This window comes from Pinus tabuliformis, chromosome 7 (assembly GCF_031772625.1).
Source record: "Pinus tabuliformis cultivar Carrire ecotype Pingquan chromosome 7, CPIR1, whole genome shotgun sequence".
In the NCBI taxonomy this organism is placed as follows: domain Eukaryota; kingdom Viridiplantae; phylum Streptophyta; class Pinopsida; order Pinales; family Pinaceae; genus Pinus; species Pinus tabuliformis.
Window position 1 is genome coordinate 22,128,151 of NC_142293.1, and position 13,539 is coordinate 22,141,689.

A 13,539-nucleotide genomic window follows, 5' to 3' on the forward strand; every position below is an offset into this window, starting at 1 on the left:
ATCAAATAGCGACAAACTTGTCTTTAGATGAGAACGAGTTTCACTATCGCTAGGCTCGTTAAAACATAGTGATAGGCTTGCCCGAAGGGTAGGTTATAGAACAAGCATATGTTATCCTCCTCAAGCTTGACAAAAATAAAGAGGTACTGGTCAGCAATGACTGGGGAAAATTGGGAGAAACTCAAGAAAAATTTGATGGTAGCAAGTCGCTCTTGAACATGACACTTTTCCTCCGTATCACAATCGGGTTGGGTTGTTTCATTCACCGGTCACATCACCATGGTCTCGCCATACCATCCATATTTGGGGTAATGCTACCGATCCATCGCATCAGTGTCGCCATATGTTCAAGAGAAGTCGTTCAGAAAATTCAACCGTGTCCCATCCACTGCCGTACATTATCCTTCATCCTTTCATGACCGCCACCCTAAATCATATGTCACAGATCGTTTTCACCTCCATCAAAATCATTAGCTCCGTTCCATGTCATTGATGTGGGATTCGTTAAGGCCCTCCGTTGACGGATCGCTTCTTGTCGACATCAGCTCATTATCCAAGAAGTTGATCTAGGAACAACCCCTTCAATACTTTGAAGCTTGCATGTCTCAATGGCAAGTTTCTCACTTTCGGCGACAGGTATACATCAATGACCTTCGACCGAAAGATTTTGCGTGGTGTTCGACGCCAAGTCCTTTATTCACACCACGTGAATTGTACTATAGTACCTTGAGGGTCATTATCATTATCGGTGATTCCTCTCGCGCTTGTTAATGGTTTACCTCATTGACCGGTAATCAAGTGATGTCTTTCCATGTTCGACTTCAGAACATTTCTCACATGGATCGACTTGTACTTAGAGTGAAGATCGAACGAGTTTGAAGACCCCGGATCTAGTTTCATCCATCCGGGCTGCGATATATATTCAGGAAAGATAAAGACATTGACATGTACATCATTGCAGCAGATAATCATCCTACCCAAAGGATGATAATTTCATCAAAATTATCAGTCTACCATCAGACGATTGTCTGTTCTATGTACAGAAAAATGAATTTATAAAGCTGAGCATGGGAATGCCCGCCTCAGCTAGATCATGAAAGCAGTATGAAAAATAATGTATTGTATTGTATCTTATTACAGGTCTCCTCCCAGCATTGGATGAACTTCGGATCCTCCTGATAAAGCATTTCACCCGATAAACGACCTCATACTTTAGGGGGCAATTGTTATAGACATTTTTGTGCCTTACAACATTGAGCATGAAATGTCCATAATCTAAGGGATCCAAAGTCCCTAAACATGTTGTTCCTACCCCTAGAGGAACAAGGCTAACAAACCACAACAATTCACAGAAGTTCTCCACCAGAAACTGCTCAAAAACAAGTCAATTCAGAATCAATTCAATGGCTCCACTAGCTGTCTGTGCTGAAATGCAAAGTCAACACTGGCTACCTGCACTGCAATGCAGGTAGAAGCACTACCAGGGTGCGCTGAGCGAGAGTTGACAAATGGCAAGTTCATTCAGCAAGGTGTCAAGACCCAGGAAGCTTCCAGAATCTTCCTCAATGACACTTGCCTCAGTGAATTCGACTATGATGAGTAAGAGGTTCCAAATCTCCAAGTGGAAGCAAGAACCTCCAAGTGGAATCAAGAACTGACAGAGGGAGAGGACACTAGTCAAATCTCAAGCTGACTCATCCTCTCTCCAAACATCTATATATGGATCTCTCCTCCATGAGATCTAGAGGCTGGAATTTTGTTATTGCAAAGAATTGCTATTGGTTTGAGATTGGAATCATTGGGTGCTTAATGATTTGAAGAGGGTGAAGATAGGAGTTCCATTTGCTGGGAAGGAGATGCTGGATTGGAGCCCTCTGGGTTGTATCTCTTCCTGAACCTTGTTATTCATCAATAAAGCTATCTTGGTTTCTCCTATATACTGATGTATCTTTGATGTATGATTGCATTAGTATGTTTAGTTTATTTCTAATCCTGAACTAGTTATGAATATGAATCTATGTCTTTGTGTAGTGTTCTCTTCTTGTGATCTTGCAAAAACCTCTTGAAGCTGGGCGAGCGAGGAGGCAAGTAGCTGGGAACTCCCAAAGAGAAGAGGAACCAGATCGAGGGACAAACGGAAGACACCGGTTAGTCCATCCATATCTCTTCATTCTTAATTCATAAAGGAAGAATACTAGAATAGCTGTCTCTGTTTGTTGCTAAGGCACTGTCACACCTTAGGTGGATAGGATCGTCCTGCATAGGAATTTTTCCCCACAACAATATTCATAAATAGCGTAGGATCAGATTTAAGCTAAACATACAAATGTAACAAACATCAATGATACACAAGCATGTAGGAGAAACTCAAATAGTTTTATTGATATGACAAGAAGGTCCAGGAGGAGTTACAACCGATGATTCCTGATCCAGCATCAACCTCCTAGCAAAGGAATCCCCTCTTCACCTCCAACAAAGCATAAATCACCCAATACTCTGATATCTATCTCAAAACCAACAGCAATTCTCTGCAATGTACAAAATTCCAGCCTCTGGATCTCTGGGATGAGGGATCCATATATAGATGTATGCAAAGAGGATGAGTCAGCTTATGATCTGACTAGTGGCTTCTCTCTGTCAGTTCTTGCTTCCACTTGGAGACTGAGAGCCTCTTACTCATCCTTGGTCGAACTTAGTGAGGCAAGTGTCATTGGGGAAGATTATGGAAGCTTCCATTGTCTGTCCACCTCGCGGAATGACATTGCCATTTGTCATTTCCCGCTCAACGCACCCTGGTAGTGTATTTAGGTGCGCTGCAACACACCTAGCTAGTGTACTTGAGTGCTATGCAACGCATCTAGCTAGTGGAGCAGCTGAAATGATCCTGATTTGACTGATTCTGAGCAGTTTCTGGTGGAGAACTTCTGGGAGAAGCTGTAATTTGTTGACCTTGTTCCTTTAGGGGCCGGAACAACACTTTTAGGGACTTAGGATCCCTTGGTTTATGGACATTTCATGCTTAGAGCTGTAAGGCACAAAAATGTCTATAACAGTTGCCCCCTAAAGTATGAGGCCGTTTATCGGGTGAAATGCTTTATTAGGAGGATCCGAAGTTCTTTCAATGCTGGGAGGAGACCTGTAATAAGATACAATACAATACATTATCTTCATACTGTTTTCATGATCTAGCTGAGGCGGGCATTCCCATGCTCAGCTTTATAAATTCATTTTCATGTACATAGGACAGACAAGCGTCTGATGGTAGACTGATGATTCTGATAGAGCCATCATCCTTTTGGTAGGATGATTATCTGTGTTGCAATGTTGTACATTTAAATGTCTTTATTTTCCTGAATATATATCGCAGCCCGGATGGATGAAACTAGATCCGGGGTCTTCAATCTCGTCCGATCTTCACTCGAAATACAAGTCGATCCATGTGAGAAATTTTTTTGAAGTCGAACATGGAGAGACATCGCTTGATTACCAGTCAATGATGTAAACTGTTAACAAGCGCAAGAGGAATCACCGATAATGATGATGACCCTCAAGGTACTGCAGTACAATTCATGTGGTGTGAATAAAGGACTTGGCGTCGAACACCACGCAAAATCTTTCGGTCGAAGGTCATTGATGTATACCTGTCGCCGGAAGTGAGAAACTTGCCATTGAGGCATGCAAGCTTCAAAGTACTGAAGGGGGTGTTCCTAGATCAACTTCTTGGATAATGAGCTGATGTCGACAAGAAGTGACCCATCAAAGGAGGGCCTTAATGAATCCCACATCAATGACATGGAACGGAGCAAATGATTTTGATGGAGGTGAAAACGATCTGATGATATATGGTTCAGGATGGTGGTCATGAAAGAATGAAGTATAATGTATGGTAGTGGATGGGACACGGGTGAATTCTCTGGATAACTTCTCTTGAACATGTCGGCGACACTTATGTGATGGATTGGTAGCATTTACCCCAAATGTGGATGGTACGGCGTGACCATGGTAATGTGACCGGTGAATGAAACAACCCAACCTGACTCAGGCACGGAGTGGAAGTGTCATGTTCAAGAGAAACTTGCTACCAATGAAGATTCTTTGAGTTTTCTTCCCAATTTTTCCCCAGTCATTGCTGACCAGTACCTCTTTATTTTTGTCAAGATTGAGGAGGATAGCATATGCTTGTTCTATAATTTTCCCTTCAGGCAAACCCATCGCTATGTTTTAACAAGCCTAGCGATAGTGAAACTCGTTCTCGTCTAAAGACAAGTTTGTCGCTATTAATCTTTTTAACGAGTTTAACGACAAATATAACTCGGTCCTTTTCATTTTTAGAGAGTCTGAAAAGGTACGTAAAGGTAACTCCAACATTCCTTTTTCGTCATCTAATCCGTTAAGTCCGAAAAGGTATAAAACAATACAGAAGGGATGAATTTTCGATAGTTTTAACGAGCCGAACAAAACAAGCGCTCGATCTTTTTGTGCAATAATCCCTCAGGTCCAAAAAGATTAAAATCTAGAGGAGGGATAGCACTTCCGGTCGCTTTAATGAGCTGGAAGGCCAAAACTCGGCAATCTTTTCATATTTTACGAGTCAATTGAAAAGAGCTTAAAGAAGACTCGTCTTTTGAGGAACGAGTGATAAAATGGGTAGCAGTTGATTCCAGGTAAGGCTTGGAATTTTCCAATCATGGCAGTGTCACAAGGATGGCTAGTGAAATCACTCTTCGTAGCTATTCCTCAAAATGGGTAAACAATCAAATGGAGGTGAATGATCGGCCAATGGAAAAGTGGGGGTGACGGTGCAAACACGACCAAGGCTTTAATGGCTGATATGCTACATTCACGGTGGTTATTTACGGGGAATAGTTCATTTTTTAACGAGCTTAAACGCGGGTGGAAACATTTGCTCATGTCTTATGTTTATTTTTTAACGAGCTTGAACTATGTGCTAAAACTTCTCGATTAGATGGTCTCGTTTTGATTTTTTACCATAAATAGCTTTGTCCTTCCAAAGATAGTACTGTATTTTCAACTGCTTCATCAAACTAGTCAGAAATGAACAATATTTGCTTGAAAATGAGATTAAAACGCTAATATTTTACTTTGAACTACGTAAAAGCAATCAAAAAGTGTTTTTTACCTCTCATTTTACCATTTCATTTGAACTTGGTTTGTTGGAGCTTTGGAGGTGTTTTCCCCCCTCGATTTTCATCAGCTGATTTCGGGAGATTCTGTGGACGATTCTCGGCGCCTTCTGGACCAGGTAGGAGCTAAACCCGAGCTCTTTCATTTCATGGTTTCCTTTTTGCATTCTGTGCTTCATTCCCTGCTTTTCTGAGCCCCTGGGGTTTGAGGGATTCGTTCTGCCATCAACGCACCCTTAGTACATCGAAATCTGCGCTGAATGCTGGCCTGTATGAAGGCAGTTTGACATTCAACGCAGCTTGAACACTGCTGCAGGTGCGTTGGGTGCAAAAAGGGAATTTGTTGCATAATTTTTGATGGAATTTTTGCCTGTTTCTCATCAAAATCAAGATCTAACTCCTCTCTTGTTTGTTTTTCCAGAGATCTCGGAGCAATATGACCCTTACATGGCGAGAACGAGAACATGAAGAAGAGGACATGATTGCCCTACATGATCCAGTTACAGTGAACGCGATGTGGAATTGTGGCTTGCTGAAGTTCTTCCGCATTTCTAGCATGAGACAGCAGATTAACTTACTGCAGTATTTGCTCGATGCTTGGGATCCTATCAATCAAGTTTTCCTGATTAGGGGCAAATCTATCCCCTTGACTGCAGTAGACATCTATTTCTTGACTGGCTTGTCGAGGCGGGGTGCCCCCATCTCTTTGTCAGGATCTACCCGAGGAGGCGATTCTGTGAGAGATTATGTCCACTAGTATTGCAGGGAAGGATCTCAGCCGAGTAAAGACGGCAAGATCATCATCCGTGATGTCACTGACAGGTCCCTTAGGACTATCCTGTTTACTTTTGGTAGGATGGCTGGTAGTGCGTCTCTTCATGTAGCCAACAGATCCTATATGCAGCATGCCTTGGAATGCCTCTAACCGAAGGTGTTCAACTGGTGCGACGCAATACTTCTTGTGATGAAAGAACAATTGACCAAGATAAAGAACGGGAGGTTGAAGAACTTTGGGTTCAGTTCTATTTTGAACGCCTTTGCCTTGGAGAAGATACCACTGATGCAGCCGCAGTACATTGCACTTGACTTACCTTCTCCTACTGAACCACGTATGCAGAGATGGGTCGACCATATGTCTAGGCATGCTGGCCAGTCTCAGATTTCGTTTTCTGATACTTTCTTCAGGTGGTTTGATCGTCAGGAGATGGTTTATGCCGAGTATCCATATGCTGGCATGGACTTCCAGGGTGACCCAGATTTAGTACTGCCGGATGGCGAGTAGTGGGGTGCTATTGGTAAAATCTCTGACCATATCGCTATTTACTGTTTTTTTTTATAATGTCCTTGTGCTTTATTCTATCAAGACTTTAATCAAACTCATGTGTACATGCAGATGTTGGTCATGTTCGTCCAGTAGTTCACCTGAGAGTACCAGCTGTTGCCCCAGCAGGAGAGGCCGCCGAAAGAGTTATTCTTTGCGACCTCGATGTGGCCGAGACTCTCACAGCTGTGCAGGAGCAGGTTGAGAGCCTTACTCTCGGTATTCCAGATTTGAGGATCGACGATCTACCTTTGCAGTTACAACGGCATACTACTGGTGTGCCCAGACGATGGACTCGTCTCTTACGCATGATCGCACAGGCTGTGACTTGCTATCTCGAGCATCATTAGACTAGGGTGCCCCCTAGCACCTTGAGTTTTTGGGTCATGTGACAGATTTTGTCTTGGTTACAGAACATTATATGTAAACCATAAACAACTATATATTTTTGATTTTCGGGGTTTTATTTTGGTTGAGCTATATGATCCACATGTAAAACATTGATGATGTGTTTCTTTTTTATAAATGTTGCAAATGTCTATCTAACACATAGTTTGCCAATGAGTCGGTTAATGTGTTTAAGTTTCTGGAAATATGTTGGTATTGAATAAGATCAAATTGTCTTTCCAAAATCTTAACCCTTAGGAACATGCGATAAATAGCTGGGTTTCGGACAGAATATATACCATTGAGTTGTAGTATTACGAGTTGTGAGTCTAGCCTGACAATTAGTCGGCGTATACCATGGGTGATGGCATCAGAGAGAAGTTCTATCAACGCGCTATACTCAGCGATGTTATTCGTTGATTGACCAATACATACACCTCTGAAACTTACTAACTCGCCGCTTGGATCAAAAATGGCCCAGGCTGTGGAGGAGAGATTCCGTGAACTAGGACTCGCTCCGTCGGCATATCCAACACATGGCTCCAATAGGTTTGACATCTGCAATAAATGTAAAAAGGTGGATTACTCGACCAAAACAAACACTTTAGCGAAAACAAAAATATAACAAAAGCATATTGGTTACTATTTATGCATAGTAACACTTGAGGTACAACCCATTACGAGGTTGCGCCAGTGGAATTCTGTCATAATCCATTAACTCGTAGGCTCCTTTTGCTAACACTTGTTTAACAATATAGGGGCCCATCCATAAAGACTTAAATTTACCTGCTCCCAATTTATCGGATTCTTGGTCATAAAGCAAGACCAAGTCACCTTCCGAGAAGACACGGGGTTTGACATTTTTGTCGAACTGCGCCTTGACTAGTTTCTTATGGGCTTCGTTAGCCAAAGCGGCGCCACGACGGGTTTCATCCAATTGGATTAATTCCAAGAAACGAGCCTCTTCTTCTGAAGTTCCGGGGAGGAGATCAATTGCGAGTTTGAGAGACGAGATTTCACACTGGACTGGTAAGACTGCTTCCATGCCATATACCAGTTGGAGGGGTGTGAACCCGGTTGCATTCCTTACCGATGTTCGGTAAGCCCACAAGGCTGAGTACAGGATTAGGTGCCACCTTCTTTTGTGAACTCCGATCATCCTTTGCAACATGCGCTTCAGGACCTTTTTGATCGCTTCAACTTGTCCGTTGGCTTGCGGATAATAGACAGTAGAGCTGTCGTGAGACAACCCCAGTTTGGTAGCTAATTCGACCATCATGTGATTGCGAAAATGCAATCCATGATCTGTGACTATAGCCTGTGGTACGCCGAATCTGGCGACTACATGATTGAAAAAGAAAAGGGTAGCTGTTTCACCAGTATTATCTAATGTAGGCATCGCCTCGGCCCATTTGGTAAAATAGTCAACTGCGACTATGATATACCCATGTCCCCCGGTCGAGGTGGGGTTACATGTCATGAAATCGATGCCCCATTTGGTGAATGGCCCAACAGCAACTATTGGCTCTAGAGGTGCGGGTGGTCTTCTGGTTTTGCTATCAAAAATCTGACAAGCATGGCAACTTCTGACTGCGGTTATGCAATCTTTGAACATTGTTGGCCAGAAGTATCCTGCTCGTAAGATTTTTTGTGCTGTAGCATATCCAGATTGATGCCCCCCACAGGCGCCTGAATGACACTCATTCAGGGCTTTCTCGGCCTCCTCATGGGTGAGGCACCTTCTCAGAACTGTATCGATACCACGACGGTAAAGTGTATCACCGACGATCATGTAGTCTTTTGCTTGGTATCGAATACGTTTTTATTCAGAGTGTGAGGTGTTTGGCCTAAATTTTTGGGTTTGGAGATAAATTATTATATCTCCATACAACTCATTGCTTGTAGATATCAGAAACAAACTCTCATCCACGATTGATTCTTCAGATGTTTCATCGTTGGACGACGATGGGAGATCGCATAATAGTTCTGCAAAAACTAGAGCTTTCTTTGACTTGGATTTTACAAATTCCAGATCAAACTCTTGAAGGATCTCTATCCATTTTGAATATTTGCCCCCCAACAACTGTTGCGACAATATATAAGTCATGGGGTTGCAATCTGACAGAATGGTAGTTTTCCGAAAGAGGACATAGTGTTGAAATCTTTGTATCGCTTGAACAGATGCAAGCGCTAGTTTTTCAACATAAGAATATTTAATTTTTGTATCATTTAAGTTCTTACTTAAATAATATATAGGATGTTCAATTCCATCGACTTCTTGAACTAAAACCATTGCGATGGTCGTATCTTCTGCAGCCAGATACAAGTTAAAATCCCTTTGATAATTGGGGGCGTACATTAATGATGCTTTCATTAGGGAATATTTTAAAGCATCAAAGGAAGCTTGCGCAACCTGATCCCAGACAAAGGGTACCTCCTTTTTCAAAAGACGTGTATAACCTTTAGCAAGTTCGGCGTAGTTTGGAATGAACCTCCTCAGAAAGTTTGCTTTCCCTTGGAGTTTCTGAATCTGAAGCAAATTTGAAGGTGGAGGAAAATTTATGATTGCCTAGACCTTACACGGGTCGAGACGAATCCCATCCTTGGAGACTACGAAGCCAAGTAAATGACCAAAACTGACGCAAAATACACATTTGTGCGGATTGAGTCGTATCTTGTAGTGTCGGCAACGTAGAAATATCACTCTTAAATGTTGCGGATGATCAGTCTGCTTTCGCGAATGAGCCGGAAGGTCGTCGAGGTATGGTTGAACGATGTTTTTGATGTCATGGAAGGCATAATTCATTGCCCTCTGAAATGTCGCCCCTGCATTCTTTAAACCAAAGGGTAATTTTCGATATGCGAATGTGCCCCACGGACAAATGAATGCAGTCTTTGATTGGTCCTGTGGGCAGATATTTATTTGATTATACCCGGAGAATCCATCCATGAATGAAAAGATTTCGCATCCGGCACATTCATCAATTATCTGGTCGATGAAGGGTGTAGGGTAGTTGTCTTTTGGACAAGCTTGATTTACATCTCTATAATTGACGCACACTCTAATTGTCCCTTGTTTCTTCATAACAGGGACAATATTCGATACCCAATCGGTTAGAGGAACCGGGTAGATGAAACCAGCATGGAGAAGTTTTTCAACTTCTGCCTTAATGGCAACGGCTTTCTTGGGGTGCACCTGCCTTAGCCGTTGTCGTACCGGTTTGACATCTGGATACATCTTAATTTCGTGTTCAACGATACTCGAGTCGATGCCTGGCATTTCACTGTATGACCAAGCAAAGACATCTCTGAATTCGCGAAAAAGAGCATTATATATTTCCAGTTCTGAAGGAGAACAACATTTGCCAACATAAATATTCTCTACAACATCTATTTTGGTCGAGATATTTATGGCTACAGTCTCCTCAATGTTGGATAAGTTTCGCTCGGAATCCACCGTATTTACAGTATTTGAAAGAAAATCAAAGACTGAGGGATGATAAAGGTCATGTTGAGTCTCTTCCTCACAATCCGGAAGAAGGGAACGATGGTGGGAATCATTCCATGGTGCTCCTTCAATTACCATAGTTTGGAGAATTCCCTCGTCGATGACATGCACTTGCGACCAAGGATCTCAAGGAGTACCATATTCTCTAGACCTATCTATCCAAACGCTTGATGAGCGTTGATTTGGGTTTGCCTCCCATGCTAGAAACATTGATTGCTATAATATTTCTATTGGGCTTGGGGGCAAAACCATTGCATGATCCATGTTGATCTCATTTTCTGAGATCTTTGTGGAAGATATCATGTTGCAGGTTCCTATTGACGCTACTTCCGCCATATTAATTGGAGGTGGAAGAGCGAAAGTTCCCATTAGTATAGGATCTTTTAATAGGCCTACCCCGATATTCTAAAGCGAATGGGGGCTTCCATGGATCATGGGAATGCTTCCTGTAACTTGAGAACCATTGGGGAGGAAGTTTTGTTGATCGATGATTGTAATCCCTCCTTGAAAGGGAAATGCAATCTTTCTAAAATAGGTCGACACAATAGCTGTCATGGCATATATCCATGGTCTTCCTAGTAGGATGTTGTAATCAAGATTCCCATCGATGACTTCAACATCTATTTCTATCGTTTTCCCTCCTAGTTCAACTTTCAAGTTATTTAGGATACCATATGGGGTATATGTCCTTCTGTCGAATGCTTTTAATGTCGTTGCTGACCGCGACAAGGTTGGAGATCCTAAAGTTTTCCAGCAACTCATCGACATAATACATGTAGATGACCCCTCATCAATAATTGTTCGATGAACAGTTTTGTTGAGGGCTTTCACTTGAACAAGGAAAGCTAGTTGAGCTGGTAACTGAGGATCGTATCCTTTGTGGTCGAAGGATACAAGATTGGAATCCTTTGGATCAATCCCACCAATGGCCGATAACAAAGCTTGCCTTTGGGATGGGCAATTTTGTAGTACTTCAAGAGTCGACATAGCGGATGGCGATTGGGCCAAATCTTCCACTATGTTATAATGCTGCGCCGCTCTAGCGCGGGGATTAAATGTCGACTTGTGTACTACTCCCTTCGGCGGTTTTATTGTCAATTCAGGAATGGTGGGTGGTACAACTTCTGTCGAAGTTGTTGTCGAACTACTTGGTTGATCTTTATCCTTGTTGTTCGACAGCTACGGATTCCCGTAATCTTTGTTCCTTGTCGAAATCAAAGCATCATTCTGCTGTTTTGAAACCGACAACATTAGCACCTGAGACGGGGAAGCATTTCCACTTTCAACCAGATTCGTTCCTGGGTTTGGAAACGGATCAGTTAACACTGCTGAGGTTTTCGAACTTTTAAAGAATCTCTTAAGCTCAGCTTTGTTTGGACAATCTAAATTCCGATGATCCTCATCGCATATCATGCATGGATATTTTTTTTTCCTATTTCCAGGAGGGTTTGAAGAAGATTTTTCAGGAGATGACTCACCCTGTTTCTTCTTCTTCCCTTTGCCTTTCTTCTTGCTTCCTGGTTGTTTGGTTTCTTTGCCCTTATCTGTCGATACGGCATTTACTTCCGAAGTAAGAGGTTCGTCTTTTGCATTTTGATCTGAAATCTTACGGGCCTTCTTGGACGTAGCCTTTGTCAATTTCGTGTCTGTTGTGCCAATCACGCCATCGCCGGCGTGAGAGTCATTGTTTGATTTAGGAGGAGGAGGAATTGAGAATTCCGGTCTAGGGGCGTCAGGTATTTTGTCGTAGAGCGTGCCGGATTGAGTATAGATCAAGTCCAGATATTGTGCACGAGCGATAACTTGCTCTTCCGTTACGACTCCTCCCTTTGCCACATCTTCCGTGATGGAAGGTAGTAATGACTTGATAAACCATTCAGCTAATAGCTGATCAGGAACGTACGTTTTTACCATCCTACGACGACGTCACCACTGATGTATATGATCAGATATGTGAGTGGCCGTTGTCTGTTTGAAGTTGGTAAGGAGTTCTGTTCTCGTTTCGTACCTTATTGGTAATTGAAAATGGGTTAAAAAGGTTGTGGCTAAGGTACTGAAGTTGTCGAACGAAGCTCTAGGCAATTCAATGTACCATTTTGCCGCTAGACCCGTTAACGTCCTCTGAAAGAGGCGAAGTCTTATTGAATCATCATTTAGGGTGTTTGATGAACACCATAGATGAAATGTCATCACGTGATTCGATGGATCTTCACCCGGATTTCCATTGAATTTAGGAATATCGGATGGAAGTTTATGTGGAATCGCTGGCCACCAAGGGGCGTAAGCAATTGGATCGTTTGTTAACCGGTTTAAATCAGGTAACTCTAAAGTTGCCACGAATGGTAACTGTTGATTCAGGTTAGGTGAGGCATACCCAGGATACGATGGGATCGCCTGAGCAGTTGGTCTTTGCATACCAGCATAATGCATTTGATGCTGGTATGATTAATAAGGTTGGTGGACATGACCATTGTAAAATGGTTGATTTTGACCATTTTGAATGTACGGCTGTCCACTGTTCGCAAAGATTTGTTGCTCAGAACCCTGATATACTTGTTGGAATTGTGGTTGTTAGTATTGCACCAGCCATGGTTGAGAAGCCATGTGTTGTTGCGCTATACTAACCGTTGGACCAAGGTGTGGGGTAATTGTACCCGTCTGGACCTGTGTCGCCCCACTAGTTGGCGATTGTGGTTGAATCACAGGGTCAAGGGGTTGTTGCATTAAAACCTGTGAAATCTGAGGTTGGCATACAACAGGCAGCGTTTGAACTTGTGACACTGTCACAATAGCCGGTGTAGTTGGGATATTCGACATAGGTACACATTGTTGCATCGAATACACAACTCTTGGTTGTTGAGGTAGTATAGGTACCCAACCACTTGAGGTAATTCCAATATAACCTGAATATTGTTGTGAAATCCCGTATGGATATCCTCCCGGAGGGGATAATGAAAGGGCGTACTTCCCCCCATACGGTGGTAATCCAGAACTCAAGGGAATTGTTTGTCCTTGGGGACCGGACTGCCCAAATTGAGCTCCAAATGGATCAATTTGTTGAGACTCAACATAAGAGTTTCCGGATATTATTCCGGATGAAAAAACAGGAACGGACCAGACTGTCGACATAACCCCTGAGTGGGCTCCTTCTAGCGATTGAGAGCTAGTCGGGACAGATG